The 10,248-nt window shown below is 44.8% G+C and overlaps 1 pseudogene across 1 annotated transcript; it reads left to right on the top strand.

Annotated features, from left to right (window-relative positions):
- Window positions 1-1,409: 1,409 nt before the first annotated feature.
- Window positions 1,410-3,252, top strand: LOC105515586 (annotated as a pseudogene). Its single transcript, XR_001002353.1, has one exon. The product of XR_001002353.1 is annotated as a solute carrier family 2, facilitated glucose transporter member 3 pseudogene (transcript).
- The last annotated feature ends 6,996 nt before the right edge of the window (window positions 3,253-10,248 follow it).

The following is a 10,248-nucleotide window of genomic DNA, read 5'->3' as shown; positions in this document are numbered from 1 at the left end:
GGGGTGTTCATGACATTCGGTCTCTGTGGCCTCAAGGGAGATGGAAGTGCAGGTGTCTGTTGCTCCTGGCCAGGCTGGGAAGTTGGATATCAACCTTCACAGGTTTCCTAAACCAGAGTCAATAGATAGTGCCAGAAGGGTGAGGGGAAAAGTGGGCAAGGACATATTCCTGAGGATAGATTATAAGAGGCAGGTGGAGAAGCAAGACAGGGGCAGAGGAGGCCGGGGCTGAAGGGCTGGAGAGCATGATGCTGCTGAAGAAGAGGGCTGTCCCTCACAAACTTTGGGGGTCTTCACCCACTCTCTCCTGTCACAGTCTATGAATGGGCTGCTGAGGGTAGTGACCAGCGTTAAGGGCTGATGTCTCCCTCAGGTGCCTAACACTATGTTTGACATATACTTGGTGCTAAATGAATGTTAGTGAAACCCACTGAACACAAATGTGGCACAGAGGCCAGTGAGAGGAAGACTGGAAGCATTGGTGGATTTGGCAATGGTCAGGGGGATGGTGTGCCGTTTGGGAGATGAGTTTGGGGGACAGGAGAAGTGGGGATGGAAGCTAGACTTCAGCAGGCTGAGGAGGCAGTTTTTTTTGGGTGGAGTTGGGTTGGGTGGGGGTGATGAGGAAGTGGAAGACAGTAAGTGTCTCAATTCCTCGTAAGAGTTTGTCTGAGACAAGGAGAGAAAGTGCCGAGCTCACATTTTGTGACTAGAGCGTTTTCTAAGAATTTAAAGGAACGTTTTTTGCTCCTCTTTCTCCTCGAAACACGGCATGTTCCTTGTAGCAAAGTTAGAAAAATACATAGAAGAAAAGAAACTTCTGTAATTCTGTCCATTAGAAACATATCCTGTTCAGCCTCAGAGTAATTTCCTTCTGGACTTCTTCCGGCTTTGTGTTTTAGTAGAAATGGTATCACTTAGTGCATTATTTTGCAACGTATCTGTTTCACTTAATAGTTCATGAATACCTTTCTCTTGTTGATGCTACTCTTCTTCCAAAACATCCTGCGAACTTTTAATGACCTCTCTATCTCATATATGGGATTCAAATGCTTTGAAATCCAACAGGTACAAAGGCGAGTTCATGGGAAGGTTGTCCCTTTTATTTTCTGCCTTGGAGCTCACTCATTTTTGCTCCCTGGAGGCAACTGACACTCCTTTACAAGCAGCAAATTTAGTAGTTAGATTATATTCCATTGCATAAATGTTCCGATATTTATTTATTTTTTAATTTTTATTCTTTTTTGAGACAGGGTCTCCCTCTCCAATATTTATTACAATAGTTTTCCATCTTGAATATTTGGATGTTACTGTTTTATTTTGCTATTATACATAAGGTTATGATGAATGTCCTTCTGGCTGAATCTTTGCATACATACTTCATTTTGTTAGAATACATTTTTAGGGGTATGATTGGCTCCTTTTCCGTCGGACTCTTTGTCAACCGCTTTGGCAGGCGTAATTCAATGCTGATTGTCAGCCTGTTGGCTGTCACTGGTGGCTGCTTTATGGGACTGTGTAAAGTAGTGAAGTCAGTTGAAATGCTGATCCTGGGCCGCTTGGTTATTGGCCTCTTCTGTGGACTCTGCACAGGGTTTGTGCCCATGTACATTGGAGAGATCTTGCCTACTGCCCTGCGGGGTGCCTTTGGCACTCTCAACCAGCTGGGCATCGTGGTTGGAATTCTGGTGGCCCAGATCTTTGGTCTGGAATTCATCCTTGGGTCTAAAGAGCTCTGGCCACTGCTATTGGGCTTCACCATCCTTCCTGCTATCCTACAAAGTACAACCCTTCCATTTTGCCCTGAAAGTCCTAGATTTTTGCTCATTAACAGAAAAGAAGAGGAGAATGCTAAGCAGATCCTCCAGCGGTTGTGGGGCACCCATGATGTATCCGAAGACAACCAGGAGATGAAAGATGAGAGTGCAAGGATGTCACAAGAAAAGCAAGTCACTGTGTGAGTGTCCAGCTACCGACAGCCCATCATCATTTCCATTGTGCTCCAGCTCTCTCAGCAGCTCTCTGGCATCAATGCTGTGTTCTACTACTCAACAGGAATCTTCAAGGATGCAGGTGTTCAAGAGCCCATCTATGCCACCATCGGCGCGGGTGTGGTTAATACGATCTTCACTGTAGTTTCTCTATTTCTGGTGGAAAGGGCAGGAAGAAGGACTCTGCATATGATAGGCCTTGGAGGGATGGCCTTTTGTTCCACGCTCATGACTGTTTCTTTGTTATTAAAGAATAACTATAATGGGATAAGCTTTGTCTGCATTGGGGCTATCCTGGTCTTTGTAGCTTTGTTTGAAATTGGACCAGGCCCCATTCCCTGGTTTATTGTGGCCGAACTCTTCAGCCAGGGCCCCTGCCCAGCTGTGATGGCAGTGGCTGGCTGCTCCAACTGGACCTCCAACTTCCTAGTCGGATTGCTCTTCCCCTCTGCTGCTCACTATTTAGAAGCCTACGTTTTTATTATCTTCACTGGCTTCCTTATTACCTTCTTGGCCTTTACCTTCTTCAAAGTCCCTGAGACCCGTGGCAGGACTTTTGAGGATATCACACGGGCCTTTGAAGGGCAGGCACACGGTGCAGATAGATCTGGGAAGGACGGCGTCATGGAGATGAACAGCATCCAGCCTCCTAAGGAGACCACCACCAATGTCTAATTCATGCCCCCTTCCACCTCCCTCCCAGCATGGGAAAGCCATCTCTCCCTGAACAAGGGAGAGACCTCATCAGGATGAACCCAGGACTGCTTCTGAATGCTTCTACTTGATTCCTTTCTCATCCCACGCACTCCATGAGCACCCCAAGGCTGGGGTTTGTTGGATTTTCAATGGCTTTTTAAATATTTTATTTCCTGGACATTCTCTTCTGCCTAGGAGAGACCAAGTGAACCTACCTTCATTTCAGGAGGGATTGGCCACTTGGCATATGACAACTTTGCCAGCTTTTCCTCCGTTGGGTTCTAATATTGCCACATTAGGGGATATAGGAGAGGAAAAGTAAGGTACGGTTCCCCCAACCTCAGACTTAACAGAAAGCAGATAGACATATGAGTGTGGAAGGCAGAGGGGGTTTATGTAAGAGCACCTTCCTCACTTCCACACAGCTTTACACGGCAAGTAAACTTGAGTTTTATTTATTTTATCCTCTGGTTTAATTACATAATTTTTTTTTTTTTACATTAAGTTCCAGGATACATGTGCAGAATGTGCAGGTTTGTTACACAGGTATATACGTTGCATGGTGGAAATATTTATTTTTTTAAGCATAATTTTACTAAATAATAAAAACAGAAGGAAATTGAGATTAGAGGGAGGTGTTTAAAGAGAGATTATAGGGTAAAAGATTTGATGCTGGAGAGGTTCAGGTGCAATAAGAAGAATTTAGGGAGAAATGTAGTTCATTATTGGAGGGTAAATGATGTGGTGCCTGAGGGCTGTATGTTACCTCTTAACAATTTTTGTCCTTCAGATGGAAACTCTTGAAGTTTAATTTTTCATAAAAGTCATATGCTTATATAATAAAGCTACTGATTTCCTCTGGAATTTTTTCTTTAAGATAATAGTTTGCATGTAGTAGTACTTGAAGTCTAGGATTATTAACTAATATGGGCATTGTAGTTAATGACGGTTGATGGGTTCTAATTTTGGATAGAGTCGAGGGAAGGGAAAGTGATTTTCTAGAAAGCCTGTTCCCCTCACTGGACGAAATAACTCCTTCTTCTTGTAGTAGTCTCATGACTTTTGAAGTAATCTGCCACCTATCTTGTGGGAGCCATCCAAATGAGAAACCAAAAATAATTGGTTCTTGGTAGAGATTCATTATTTCTCCACTTTGTTCTCTAGTAGATTTTAGGTGTTGATTTTCTGTTTTATTTTAACTCATACCTTTAAAGGAATTCCCCAAAGAATGTTTATAGCAAACTTGGAATGTGTAACCTCAGCTCTGGGAGAGGATTTTTTTCTGAGCGATTATTATCTAAAGTGTGTTGTTGCTTTAGGGTTACGGCACGCTTGCGTATGTCTGTTACCATGTCACTGTGGTCCGATGCCGAGTGCCCTTAGGGGACTTGAATCTTTCCAATAAACCATGTTTGAGATAGTATGAATCAATGTGCAGTGTAGCCACACTTGAGAGGATGAATGTGTGTGCACTGTCACTTTGCTCTGGGTGGAAGTACATTATTGTTGACTTATTTTCTCTGTGTTTGTTCCCACAGCCCCTTTTTCATAGGTTGCTCAATCTCCCTTTCCCTTCTTGGTGCTTACACATCTCAGAACCGTTAGCCAAACCCTTGGCAGTGACAGTATTTTGGTTCTCAGTTCTCACTGTTCCTGTGGAGCCTTTGAATATAAACACACATAGCTGAGGCCGGGTGCGGTGGCTCTCGCCTGTAATCCCAGCACTTTGGGAGGCCGAGGCGGGTGGTCAGGGATTCGAGGTCAATCTGGCCAACATAGTGAAACCCTGTCTCTACTAAAAATGCAAAAATTAACTGGGCATGGTGGCGGGCACCTGTAATCCCAGCTACTCGGGAGGCTGAGGCAGGAGAATCACGTGAACCCGGGACGCGGAGGTTGCAGATCAGTCATTGCACCCTAGCCCAGGCCACAGTGCAAACCTCTGTCTCAAACAAACAAACAAACAAACAAACAAAACACGACATAGCTATGGAGTGGGGTTTAGCTTGAAAAGGTGACCTTGCAATTTCACGTCAACTTCTGGCTCCTCAAACAGTAGGTCGGCAGTAAGGCAGGGTCCTGTTTCTCACTGAGAAGATTGTGTATATTTCCATATGGATTTTCTATTACTAATGTTACTCTGATGCTTTGTTTTAAAATAAAAATTCTGAATGTACATAAAAAAAAAGAATACATTTTTAGAAGCAGAATTTCTGGGTCAGAAGGTAGCACAAATTAAAAAAAAATCCAATATCAGATTTTTTACCTCCAAAACAATCTGTATCGATTGACATCCCCTAGCAACGCACAGGAATGTTCGTATCCCCGCCTAAGCCCTCTACCTGTGTTACTAAAACTCACTTCCTCAAACGGTGCCAACTTAGTGCGTGAAAGGTGCACGCGAGGGCCTCTAATCCTCGTTGTGAACTGAACTTTTAAAGGGTGCGAGTACCATCTTGGGGAAAAATAGGAGACTAGGTGATGGCTCCAGGGAGGTCAGCTCTGAGTCCCCAGGGAGGGCTGACCTGTGAGAAGAGTAGAGGAGATAATCTAGTGTGGCTTGAGGTGGCTACATTGCCAGTGGGTGCAAAGTCCAGGGACAGGATTCTTCATTTTTCAGAAACCCCCAGGTGGAAGGGGGAGGGCCCCAGGCCATGAGAAGCATGAAGGCCATGAACGATTCAGAACCTGAGGTCGAGGGACAATTGGCACACAGGCATGATTTTTGTTTTTCCCCCTCAAAGAGACTATGGTATTCTTTTTCTGACAACTTACTGGTGCACTAAAAGGGGTTCCTGGAACAGGCTTGGGGGTGCTGGTGGTGAATGCTCTTGGGTGAGCAAAATGCCCCTCTCTCTAGAGTTTGCCCCGTGGACAGGCTTGGGGTAGGAGCCTGTGTCCTTGTGTCTTCTGATGCTGGGCTGTGCTGCTTGGGGAAGGGAGAATACAGACTGCTTTCATGCACCCAGCTGAGAGTGGGGCAAGGGACACCAAGGGCTCCCTTATTCATAAACCCCAGATTTTAGAAAGTTTGCACTGAAGGGTGAACCTGAACATTGGGAAGAACAGGATATTCCCTCAACATTCACCTACCCTTTAGGTTTCTCTGAACAATTCCTGCTTTTACCACATCAGCCTCAAGGGCGAACTCCTTCTCTTTGGTTTTTCTACACTGCTGTAGACAGGGCAAGTCTCTAGACGACTTAGTTTCTTAAAAAATGCAGGACAAAAAGGAGAAATAAGATAATTTGACTTCCAATATGTAGTCACATGTCTTTGGGTTAGGGTTGCCAGATGTCCCCCTGGGTTGTTTCCAGTCTGACTCTCAAGTTTGGGAATCCAAATTTTGTCCCTACCCCTCAGGGGCACCTACAAGGAACATAAGCCTCCTTGACATTCACCATAGAGAGCTGGCACCAGAGTGAAACAGGCAGCTCCAGTCCACTCTCTGTGAATTTGGAGTCATACCTTGCTCTTACAGTTTTCTTGTCCCCCAGCTATTATTTCCTGTTGATTATGCCTCTCAAGTATGGTTTTATCCAAGGCATAGTTTTGGGCCCAGGTGACATTACCCCATCCTGCACTCCAGCTGGATTCTTCATTAGCCTCTGCATTTGTCCCCTAGGGCTTCTGTGAAAGATGGCCACAAACTACGTGGCTTAAAACAACAAAAATTTATTCTCTCACAGTTCTGGAGGCCGTAAGTTTGAAACCAAGCTGCCAGCAGTGTTGGTTCCTTCTGGAGCCTATGAAGGAGGCTTCCAGTGGCTGCCAGCAATCCCTGTTGCTCCTTGGCTTTTAGACACGTGGCTCTAATATCTGCCTCCATCATCACATAGCCTTCTTTTCTTCTTTGCATGTCTTCTCTTCTTAGGAAGATACCAACTATTGGATTCAGAGCCTACCCCAATCCAGTATGACCGCATCTTAAGTGGGAACATCAGCAAAGACCCCATTTCCAAATAAGGTTACATTCTGAGGTGCTGGGTGGACATTAATTATTTCAGGGCAACCATTCAGCCCTTTGCAGTCTCTCTGACTTCAGACTCCTCCTTCTACCTGTCCATGCTATGGACCCTGTTGGAGTCATTTTTCTTAGACCTCACGCAGTGGAAGCGCCCCACCCCTGCTCTCAAGCCCTTCAATGACTCCCCACTGCCAACAGAATAAAGTCTTATCTCTTTAGCTCAACTTGTGAAGACTCACCATAGTCTGGCCCCTGTGATCTTTTCTACATTCCATTTCTCCATTTCTCCTACACACTCCCTATCATCCCATGGGAAAGGTCTCCTACGTTGTTGAACATGCTGTGAATGCTGTTTTCTCCTGCCTCCTTCTGTCTGTTGCTGAGCTGCTCTTTTTCTCAAACACCCATGTTATATATCTTTCCTTGTTCATAAGGATGTTTCCAGCCAGCCCATGTCAAAGGGCTCACCTCTCTCCATAGACCAACCCTAGCCCACACGGTGCGCCATTTCACAGTCTGTAGTGTGGCTGTCCTCTACTGGTGACATTTCTATTTTCCATTTCCATTTTACCCAGGGGCAAGCCTGTGTGGCATACTTCTTTGGGTCCTTGGTTTTGACAATGGTGTTCAGACCATGTGGCTTCATGGTCAATGATTTTGTATGCTGCTGCTTGTGTGAGCACGCTGAATTGCTCCATGCCTGCAGCTCCCTCTAAAGCCGATGGAGAGTCCTGTGCTGAGATGAATGGGGGGAAAGGAGAAAATTGTTGCCACTTTGAGAGTCAAGGGCAGTGGTCTTTCCAAGGAAGAGTGAACTAGCAGAATCACTGCAGGAGAAGCAAATTCTGGAGGATGGATGCCAAGAGGCACTGTAGGAAAAGTTGCAAAGATATATGTGCGGGAAACCACTGCTCCCATCCTCCTTGGGAGACAACCGGCAAACAACATGGTTGGCAAAGGATAGGGACCAGGAGGGAAGTAAAAGAGGAGACAGAGTACAATGAACAGAACAGATGTCAATGGCCTTATCAGCTTTAACAGATGATCTGAAAACTTTAAAGTAACAAGGAAATTTTTATTCTCATAATTGTTAGTAGCGTCTTTTGCTAGCTCCTCCGACGTGACAGTGATTGACAGTTGGCAGCTGGGTCTTCAAACTCTCTTCTAAAATGTTGCATCTCTATGGGGACACATGAGGAGCTTAGCTCTTCTATCTGGAAGTAGGTGTCCTCTAAACTTTCTTGTGTTGTGTACTCTGTTTTTTTTTTTTGACTGTCTCAGCTGCATCAAAGCCCCATTGACATTGCCCTTTGGGATCAAAAAGTAGTCCACCCGAGAAGAAAGAGTAGAGTTTTAGAGAATTGGGGTGAGAATTCTGGGCAGATGGCCAAGGTGTGGGCTCCAGGCTGAGCTCACTGACACATGACATTATGTGTTTCGGGTACTGGGACAAGTTTCCAATGTCAAAATCTTTGAAGCCACCAGGGCCTTGTTTTTGGCTGCGTCTTGGCAGTACGCCTTCATAAAGTAGTAGGTTCAGAAACTCGGGCTAAAGAAAGCATCCAGAAAAGACTGTCTGCCTCTGCAACAGTTTGTGGGTAGCTTGTAATTGTAGTTCTGATCTTGCCAATCTGTCTTATAACTCTAAATGTGTGGTCTCACCTGGCTAGATACAGAAAATACCTATCTTCTTATAGAAGCAGGCAATCGTCAACCCCATTAAAAAATTATGGTTTTTGGACATTCCACCTAGTAGGAATGCCAGTTTGCCTTCTGATATGTTGCCAGTCTGGCCATTTCAGCAGTCACCATTCAGCACTAGAGGAGGAATTCAGTTTAAGTTCCTTTGTCAGTAAGTCTTCCATGCAACATATTTGTTTCCAGGTCCTAATGGCAATTCCTCAGGAAAAAAAAAAAAAAAAAAGATCAACGCTCAAGTTTGAGTTTGTCTCATTCATCTCCATAAAGAATATCCATCAGTTTGAAGTGTCTTTTTGAGAATCCGAAAGGGGAAAGGAGATAGGAGGCAAAGGTTGTATTCTTCGAGATCCTGCTCTTAAGCAGTGATTCTTCTCTAGCACTCCTTATTACTAGAATTTTCCAGCCATCTCTAACAAAAGCAAAAGTACAAAGAGCATTTAACACAAACCGAAACGTGAAACAATCTTTTGATGGTTAAGTGTCATGACTGTGACTTGGAATTTTTCACTAGATTAAAAAAAAAAAATCACATACGCCCAGATAGTCTCTGCATCAAGTCTGACACCATTGCTCCAATGTTATGAGGCTGAAGCAATTGTGGATGATTGATGTCACTCTTCTAGCTGTTTCCTGTTTCCACAGAGAGGCCAGGTTAATCCAACTCCATTCTAACTTCGGAGGCATCAAGGATTCCAGGCAGTGTCTCCCGTGTTTCTTTTTCCAAGTGAATTCCTGGAAGGAAACAATGACGTCCATGTGTCTTCGCATCCCCAGGAACCAGTTCAGTAACTGGCACATAAGAATACGCTGAAAAAAATTTTGTTTTTGAACGACAGCGATTTATAAGTAGTAAGGGCCTCATAAATATAGGACATTGTACTCGTATTTTTCTTCTGAGCATACAAATATTTGCAATGAGGTTGCACTGCAGACTCCATAGCCATTGTGGCACCTGGGGCTCTGTGACTTGGAGGCAGAGGAGATGGAATGCCGGCGAGAAGAGGGAGATTGTGGTGTGGATGTGAGGGATAAGGTCGAATTAGTTTCCTACAGCTGCTGTTACAAATTTACCACAAGATAAATGGGTTAAAACAGTACAGATTTATTATCTCACAGTTCTGGAAGACAGAAGTTCAAACTACTGGCAAAGTTCAAAGTGTTGGCAAGGCTGTGCTCCTCAGGAGGCTCTAGAGGAGAACTTTTTTCTTGCCTTTTCCTGTTTCTAGGGGCCACCTGCATCCTTTGGCTCACGGCCTCTTCCTCCATCTTAAAAGCCAGCTTCTTCAAATTCATCGCTAATTCTGACGCTACTTCTCTTGCTTCCCTCTGTCATTTATAGGGGCCCCTGTGATGACAGTGAGCTCACCCTGATAATCGAGGTGAATCTCCCCATCTTAGGGTTAGCCTATTAGCAACCTAAATTCCACCTGCAACTTTAATTTCCCCCTTGCCAAGCACCGTGACATATTCACAGATTCTGGGGAGGAGGGCATGAGCATCTTTGTTGGGGCATTGTTCTGTTCATCACAGAGAAGCACTCAGATATTCTGGAGTTCAGTGTCCTCATTCTACACTTGAGGAAGCTTGGTCTCAGTGGTTTTGTTAATTCCAACAGTTTTTGCCACAGGAGGAGGAGAATGTCTATCCAGGAGCCCTAATCAAGACTCAGCAGGAAGCTGGTGGCTTCCTTTCCTTCCTTCCAGTTCTTCCTTCTACATATGGGGCTCATCGCATTCCCACTGACTCAGATGCTGAGGGGCCAGACTGAAGGGACAGTGGTCATTGCATCAAGTCAGAGAACAGATCTGACCCATCTAGTTCTTCCTTCTACATCTGTGCCTCATCCCATTTCCACTGACTTAGATGCTGAGGGGCAGACTGAAGGTACAGGGT

The sequence above is a fragment of the Colobus angolensis genome, unplaced genomic scaffold (assembly GCF_000951035.1).
Source record: "Colobus angolensis palliatus isolate OR3802 unplaced genomic scaffold, Cang.pa_1.0 Scaffold264, whole genome shotgun sequence".
NCBI lineage: Eukaryota > Metazoa > Chordata > Mammalia > Primates > Cercopithecidae > Colobus > Colobus angolensis.
Note: the sequence above shows the minus strand (reverse complement) of the source record. Positions and strands in the feature narration are given on the sequence as shown.